Here is an 8,596-nt window from a genome sequence, read left to right on the forward strand (position 1 = left end):
GACCCACCGGGAAGACGCTCTCACAGCTCATGAATTGCAATGAATACTAATACAAGTAATCCACACTGAACTGTCAGTCAGTCCTATGATCTGCCAAGTTCATTAATTCCAGGCAAGGTAAGCCCAATCTACGGATACCTCTCCCCCTCTTCAGTGAGGCCAGGGGACTGCACTGCTCCCCCCCCCCGCACCCCCCCCCCCCCGCCCCGAACCTCCAAGTCCGCCTGGCCAGCTGCCCCCCAGTTGATTCCACACACACTCGCAGATCCATCTTCTGAAAGCGCTGGATCCCCACTCCCCTCCCTGGTCTTTGCCACCCTCCAGACCGGTCCACATTACCTGCCAAGCTGACCTCACCCCTTCTTACTGCGGGTACTGGAGTAGTGAGGAAACACGGTCAGAGCACAGGCTCTGGGTTTGAATCCTGCCTCCACCACTCCATGCCTAAACTTTCTCGTCCGTGAACCAGAGAAAAGACCCATGCTTCCTTTAGGTGGGCATTTTGAGGGTGAAATGAGTAAATATATATAAAGTACTTGAAACAGGGCAGGGCATGTAGTAAGCTCTCAATAAATGGGAGCTATCATTATTTGTAGTGTTCTGATTTCTATTTATTATTTACATGGCTTATTAGGATAAATGACATTTGTTATTTATATCTGTTATTATGCTAGAATGTCTACAGAGGAGGCAGTCTGGTTTACCAACTTCATCCTGGTAATTTGAGCAGTGTTTAGCACCCAGAAGACACTCAGTGGGGTGTGTTGGATTTATTTATTGTTGTAAACTCTGTTCCAACCAAACTCTTCCTCACGTATACGTTCCTACCTCCATGCCTTTGCTCATGCTGTTCCCACCTCTTGAAGGGCCTTACCCCATCCAGCATAATAATTCCTCCTGCTTCGAATTTCCAGCTCCCTGCCTCCTCTCCCCTCAGAGGACCTCCCTGGGCTCAGAACCTGCACGGAACAAGCATTCACTCAAGGCTCAGTGGTTTGTGGCTGGGGGTTTTTTATGCTTTGGCCCCAAAACAGAGTTTCCTCACTGACCTGGCACTTAGTGCTCACCGCCTCCTGCGGTGGCCCCTAAGAAGAAGGAGCACCCCAGCTCCCATTTGTGTCCTTTATCTTGTAGCTTTGACATTCAGAGAGGGCTCCCCAGGTGAAGCCCCCCTGAATAACTAGACATAACTAGACGTGTGGTCTCCAAACCACAGTTTCTGGGCTTCCTGTTTGGTGAGTTGAGAGACATGGCATCTGTTTGCCTAAGAAATATGAGCCAGGCAGCTCCACATCAACAGGCGGCTTTCCACCCCGGACGGGGCAACAGCTGCCTGTAACTTGGCTGTTTATGCACTAAAAAAAGAAATTCCATGGTGACCAGTTGACTCAAGCCAGCTCCCAATGTGAGGCGGTAGTTTCAAAGTGATCCCAATGACACCAGATGCTCTCCACCCAGTCCTTAATAAAGAGAAAAAAGAAAACAAGGGCAAAACTTCAACAGGAGTATGCCTGAGTCAGTACTCGAAGCTGCCTGGAGGGGGCAGCGTCTGAGCTGAAGTTGGATCTGGAAGGTGTTGGCCTAACAGCCCCTCCAGGCAGGCTGGTCCCCTGAAAACTCCCCTTCCCCAGAGACGGGGCACTTACCACTTTCCAGCAAGGCCCCTTCCACCATTAGAAAGGTCCTGTCTGGAAAAAAGAAAAAGAAAAAGAAAGAAAGTGAGACAAAGAAAGAAAGAAACAAAGAAAGAGAGAGGGAAAGAAAGAAAGAAAGAAAGAAAGAAAGAAAGAAAGAAAGAAGAGAAAAAGAAAGAAAAGCGAGAAAAAGAAAGAAAGAAAGAAAGAAAGAAGAAAAAAAAAAAAAAAAGAAAGGTCCTGTCTGGAAGGCTGGAGAAGGGCAGAGGACAGGAGACTGACCTTACAAGTGGCAGGTATGGTCTAGGCTACACAAGGGCCTTCTTGGGGCGCCTGGGTGGCTCAGTCAGTTGAGCGTCCCACTTCAGCTCAGGTCATGATCTCACGGTCCCTGAGTTCGAGCCCCGCATCGGGCTCTGTGCTGGAGCCTGAATCCGATGCTGTGTCTCCCTCTCTCTCTGCCCCTCCCCTGCTCACACTCTCTCTCTCTAAAAAAATAAACATTAAAAAAAAAGGGGGGGAGCCTTCTTGAATAGCGTGATTTCATGTTTTCTCCACAAGCAACGGACACACACTCACCACACACTAGGCCTCCTAAGTGCATGGCATATCTCTGAATCCTCACACACGGCCAGGAAGGCAGGCCCGATTATTTCTTCCATTTTACAGGTGGAGAAAAGGAAGTCCAGGAAGCACCTGCGCCACTTGAAAATAGCTGAGCTGGTTCGAACCTGGCTCTGCTGGGCCCAGAGTCCATTCATTTTTTTTTTTTTTTTAAGTTATTTGTTTATGAGAGAGAGCGTGTGCATGGGAGGGGCAGAGGGAGAGAGAGAGAGGGAGACTGAGCAAGTGAGAGAGAGAGGATCCCAAGCAGGCTCCACGCTGTCAGCACAGAGCCCGACATGGGGGCTTGAACCCACGAACCATGAGATCATGACTGAGCTGAAATCAAGACGCTTAACCGACTGAGCCACCCAGGTGCCCCCAGAATCCATTCTTAACTCTGGGGCTAAGTGGAACTTAGTGTCCTCGGCCCTGCCTGTCCCACTGGAGAGCCACCCCCGCCTCTCCAGCACCAGCGTCATGCTTCGCTCCTCCCAATGGCTACTATCTATGTGAACTTTGCACTCTGCCCTTCTTAACCCAGGTGAAGGGCTTGCTGATAAAGGTTTATGGTTTCCTCCCAGCCTTGCTGGCGACAGACACCTGAGCCTGCTGCTTCCCCCTTCCCCCATCCCCACACTCACGTATACAAAGTCACCAGCCACCCTTACACACACAACACACATACATACCCACACGTTCACATATAGACACATAGACACTCGTACATTCACACACACACACACACACACACACACACACACACAGGCGCGTGCGCGTGCGCACCCCTCTGTGGTGGTTGATGGCTGAAGACTGACAGGCTTAGAGATTTACTTTCTAGAAAGTCATACCTGCCTCTCCTTGCTGCCCTTCCCCAGCTATCGGGCTTACAAGCTTCTGCCTCATTTCATGTTTAATAATGAGCCACTCTGGAAGGACCACGGTGGACACTTCTCTTGCCCACAGGCCAGCCTGGGCGTCCTCAGCAGGGAGTTGGGAACCAGCTTTCTTCCCCCATGCTGCCACCTTGTGGCCAGAGCTCGGAACTGCAGGTTCCCTGCTGGGGGTATAACCACTTCCCAGAAAGGTTCCAGTAGCCAAGTGGGCTGTTAAGGGAGGTCTACATCCAACCGTCCCCAGTCCACAGATGCACAAGCTAAGTAATGAAGATGCCCTCTTCCTTCACCCAATCCTTACAGGCACGCTCCGTTGGCGGGAGTGACGGGAGACGGATGTATGAACCACTTGGACCGGGACCCTCATGGCAACCAAGCCCACAATCATCATACAATCACGGGACTCTTGGCTTATATCCGTGTCTTCTTGACATCCTTAAAACCAACCCAATAGTGGATTTGGCTAAACCACCTGTGACAGCAGGTGACTGTGTGACCTCTGACACTAACCCAGGAGCTACTCTTCCCTCCTTCCCTAGGGTTCTGGAGGGTCTGCCTTTGGCTTCTCACCTGGAGCTTGAGCTCAGAGGTAGGTGTGACAGACTGACCCCCTGACCTCACTTGTTGTGTCCAAGGACAGTCTTCCAGGCCTCTGTCTTTGTGAGGCAATCCAGGATATGTCCCCACCTTTCCTCCTTGAGCCCAGAGCCAATGTGTTTCAGGCAAAGTGATTTCATCCAGTCTCTTAGTTTTACTCAGTTTTATTTTTGGCCCTTTGCTGCCGTGGGATGAGTTAATTCTATTCCCTAGGTGATGGCTCACGGTCATCATTAGTCCTGGCTAGTCCCCTCTCGTTTTATGTATTCCCCTTTACTCTATGAGTCCCTCCCATTTCCCTGCCCCAGAGGCAGCCATCCTAGGATATCTTTTTATTTGTATGCATTCTGCAGTGCAGGGTTTTGTAGGCGCGTATTGCCACCAAGCATGGAGCATCGCGTAGTGCCTTGTTCTTTTATTACCCTCTTTAGGTGCACGTTATTTAACGTGTCTGGGGACAGGATCAATGGATACAACATGTGAGAGAGTGGTAGTGCCTTAAGAGTTCACTGAGACTCTCTGCGCTGATGATAATGGAAGTGACTGCACCGAGTTATGTTTCCTAGAACAGACCCTCAGGATTGTGAGCCATGGCACCCTGATGAGGCACGGCTGCCCGCAGGCCTGGGTCCTCACCTCAGCTCTGCGGGACTTACCAAGAGCTCTGGCAGGTCTTTCGCCCTCTGACCGTGTCCTCATCCAGTAAATAACAGGTTAACCCAGGGCCCTTCGAAGGTTTCTTCTACCTTAAACAGTCTTTGAAAGCTGTTGTCTAGGATTCACCAGCCCTAGAATGTTATTTAGTCTCTGAGATTCCTACTGAACACCCACTGCGAAGCCAGGCTGTCTAGGTTCCAATTCCAGCTTCCCCGCTTGCTACGGGACATTGGACAAATTACTTTTCATTCTTAAAATGGAGATGGTGGGGTGCCTGGCTGGCCCAGTCAGCAGAGCGTGTGACTCTTGATCTCGGGGTTGTGAGTTCGAGCCCCACATTCTGTTCGAGCCCCGTGTTGGGCCCTGCACTGACAGTGTGGAGCCTGCTTGAGATTCTCTCTCTCCTCTCTCTCCCTGCGCCCCCCTGCCATGCTTTCTCTTTCAAAATAAATAAATAAACTAAAAAAAATTTTTTTAATAAAAATGGAGATAGCCATAGCACCTACTGTCTGAGGGGGAGATTAAATGAGTTAATACAGGTGAACAGTGCCTGGCACCTACTAAGCGTTCAGTAAGGTTATTGCTGTTTTTATTTAAACCCTATAATAACCCTATGAAGTAGTGTAATTAGTTCCATTTTACAGACGACAAGACCAAGGTCCAAGGAGCAAAGCAATTTGCCCAGGCTTGCTTAGTAGTATTGCCGGGAGCCAATTCCAGGTCTCCAGACTCTGAATACTGTGCCCTTCCCCCCGCAGACAGACACAGGACCTCAATCCCCAGTGTGCAACCTGAAGTTGTTGCGCAAAACCTTCTCGCTGCTGATCTGATGCGAGGTGACCCAGGGGCCATTGTGGAGACAGCCGCTGGCCCTGGTGGTCTTTTCGGTCTTCGTCGGCATCCTTCTCCCATACCGTGACCCCTTCTAAGGAAGAACCTGCTTCCTCCGGGGGGTTCGTGGGTGTTCATGTTCGCCAGGCAGCCTCTGAGCCGCCCCGAATCCCAAGGTCAGGCCTGTTAGTAGCATATACATTCAGCAGGGATGTGCCAGAAGAGAGTGGGCCCGACGAGTCAGACCTTGGGTTCTAGTCCCGGCTGTGCCATTTCCTCTGGGCTAAGTTTGCTTCAGTTTCCACATCTGTACAATGGGCAGTAACGCTGAACAAAGTTGCAGGAGCACTAAGTTTTAAGAGACTCTTCCAATCTTGACCGAATGCTAGCAGTTGCCCGATCCCTGTAGAACAAAATGCCTGTTATATAGCCTGATGTGGCCTGAAATGACTTGTCCCCCACTGTGTGCATTTAACATTTTTCCTTTCCCCTCCGGGAAGAGGACTGTCTGGACCTCTGCCATCGTTCCAAAGAAACCACCTCATTCTTTTGGGGGAGTTGCCAAATCCTGGAATGTCAATGCTGGAAAGGACCTTGTGGGCCTTCTGGTCCTAGCGTGGCACACTTGTCTCTCAAGGGCCACCCGCGCCTGAAGCAGTAAGGGAGGCCGGGTCGGAGCTCCAGCGGAAGGAAGAGCACCGTGGTCCTTCTGCTCCAGGTACAGCCCGGAGGGGATGCAGGCCGCCACGTGAGCTCCGTGCCACCTCCAGCTCTGCTGCCTCCTACAGAGGTGCAAGCCGAGTACATGAAGGTCTCTTGTCATCTTTCACCTGACCCTCAGGGCTACCAGATCTGCCAGCCACGTTTGACACAGGAGGTAGGTTTGTGCACCACTCGGACCAGCATAGGGCGGGGCCTACATCACACACGACTACTTACGATCATCACACAACTAGGGTTCCCGGGCTGATGGCTCTATCTTTTCGGCGTTCTTTAGAATTATCATAGTAGATTTCAGGAAACAACTTGACCCCCACCTCCATGCACAATTTTAACCATGGAAACAATGCACCTTTGTTACTATAGCCATTAAAACAGCACAGGCTTCTTTCTTTTAGAAAACAATGGAAATATTTGCTGGGAACCCCCCGACAGCCAGCTAGAAGAAAAGGCCAGAAAAGAGCAAACACAGGGTATAGAGCACCCTTTAAAGTGAGGGAAAAGCTCAGAAGGACAGCACTTATGTGCTGGCAGGCCTAAGGACAGCACAAAACGTGGGAAAGAAAAAGGAGGTGCCTAAAAACCCCACCTAACTGCGGTGTTTTTCCACGACCTGCCCACTCCCGGGACTCTAGGATTGGGCAGGCCACGAACAGGAGCTCGTCTTCAGTGGGGAGTGTGAAATCTTGGGCACAGGCTCCCTGCGAGGGATGGGTGGCTGAGACCCACCTCTGAGGCCCCTCCTGGTCCTGACACAAGTGCTGGGCTTGGGCTCAGAAGCTGGGGAGTTTTAAAAAACCGACTTAACCTTCCTACTATCTTTGTGACCTTGGGGAAGGCACTTCCTCTTTCTAGAATTCAGTTTCCTCATTTGTAAAGTGGGGCCATGATATCACCTCTCTCACACCCTGTAAACACTAATGAAGAAACTTCCTACTCCAAACACACAAAATAAAACAGGATTTTTTTAAATGTTTTTATTTATTTTTGAGAGAGCCAGGGGTGGGGGGGTGGGGAGGGGCAGAGAGAAGGGGAGACAGAGGATCCAAGGCAGGCTCTGCGCTGACAGCAAAGAGCCAGATGCAGGGCTTGAACTCACAAACTGAACCCTGAGATCATGACCTGAGCTGGACACTTCAAACCGACAGCCACCCCGGTCCGGTGCCCCAAGAAAACAGGATTCAAAACAAAACAAAACAAAACCTACTTGTAAAAAGCAGAAGCTATTGGATCACTTTATTCTTTTTGTTAGGTGTTCTATAATTTTTCTACCATGATCATGGATTACCTTTGAATTAAATGTGCGTAATTAAAAGGGATGGAATAGAGCTGATGTGAGGGGAAAATGCTGAGCTCGGCAACTTTCGGGGACTCCTCTGCACCTCTTGTGGATGCTTTACACGCTGTTACCTCAGGTTTCTGTCTCAACAAGCCTGGAATGGAAGCAGTGGGGCTCCCCCTTCTCGACTCCAAAGACTGAGTTCCCAGAGCCGCCAAAGGCCTTGCCATCACGAGGCCAAGGCCCCGGTGATGCGCCAGGAGCGGGCATTCAAATGCACAGCACTTTTATCAAGGTCAGACTTCCAACTCTGGGAAAAGCAGAACCTTCTTCCTTTCCTGCAACCTGACCACAGAGCCTCTGAGAAAAGCCTTCCCCATCCGAGCAACACTCTGGGAACCTGCTTCCTCCACCTCAGGTCAGGTTCATTTATTATTAAAGAACAGTCTTGTGTCCGGCCAAAGGTTTCTGTGTATGAACTTAATTTTTTTTTTAAGTTTATTCATTTATTTTTGAGAGAGAGAGAGAGCAGAGGAGGAGGAGGACAGAGAGAGGAGAGAGAGAGGTGCCCCAGAAACAAATATTTTAAAAGTAAGTTCAAGGGTGCCTGGGTGGCTCAATTGGTTAAGTGTCCCATTCTTGGTTTTGGCTCAGGTCATGATCTCGTGGTTGTGCGTTCAAGTCCTGCGTTGGGCTCCACGCTGGCAGTGCAGAGCCTGCTTGGGATTCTCTCTGCCTCTCTCCTGCTCATGCTCTCTCTCTGTCTCTCAAATAAACTTAAAAAGAAAACTTAAAAAAAGTATTTCTGTGTAAAAGCATTGTTTGCATGTGGTATTCTCCTTCTCTTCAGTAGCAACACAGTGCATTCTCTAAACCAAATCTCTAATTATACTGTGATAAGAAACATCTAGTAACGATTTAATATAAATGCTTTTCTGAAAAAAGGAGGAAAAAAAAAAGCAAGTTAAATCTCGAAATGTCCTGCCATGTATATGCAGACTGCTTCTTTCAAAGGGCAAATACTGATCAATGGGGCTTTTGAAATCCCGTGGAGGGGCGGGGGTAGGCAGCCCACCTGTTCTCCCAAGCTCCAGAGTCACCACCTGCCGCCGACACACACACACACACACACACACACACACACACGTCTGCACCCTGGCAACACAGCGCCCCACCCAAGACGCTGCCCCACCCTGATACTGAAACCGAGGCTGATGGGGCAATGTCTGAGCCGCCCAGGGGAATGGGTAAGATGAGGCCTTCTGTGGCCCAGAAAACCCTCCTTAAAAGAGCCGGTACCATTCTTCCACCCACAGGTGTCCGCCTGTTTGTTGCTCAAGAGTTCCAACCTGGCCACAGTAAGGAAGTGATACAGTGGA

General features: G+C 50.0%; 1 long non-coding RNA gene across 1 annotated transcript; it reads right to left on the reverse strand.

Moving 5' to 3' along the window:
• Positions 1–424: 424 nt before the first annotated feature.
• LOC109271530 (uncharacterized) lies at positions 425–2,053 on the reverse strand. The gene is made up of 3 exons (XR_002082002.2): positions 1,917–2,053; positions 1,647–1,688; positions 425–1,460 (listed from the first exon to the last, which is right to left on the reverse strand). It is a non-coding gene; the product is annotated as an uncharacterized LOC109271530 (long non-coding RNA).
• Between the last annotated feature and the right edge of the window lie 6,543 nt (positions 2,054–8,596).

The sequence above is a fragment of the Panthera pardus genome, unplaced genomic scaffold, assembly GCF_024362965.1.
Source record: "Panthera pardus isolate Hobbes unplaced genomic scaffold, ASM2436296v1 HiC_scaffold_17, whole genome shotgun sequence".
In the NCBI taxonomy this organism is placed as follows: domain Eukaryota; kingdom Metazoa; phylum Chordata; class Mammalia; order Carnivora; family Felidae; genus Panthera; species Panthera pardus.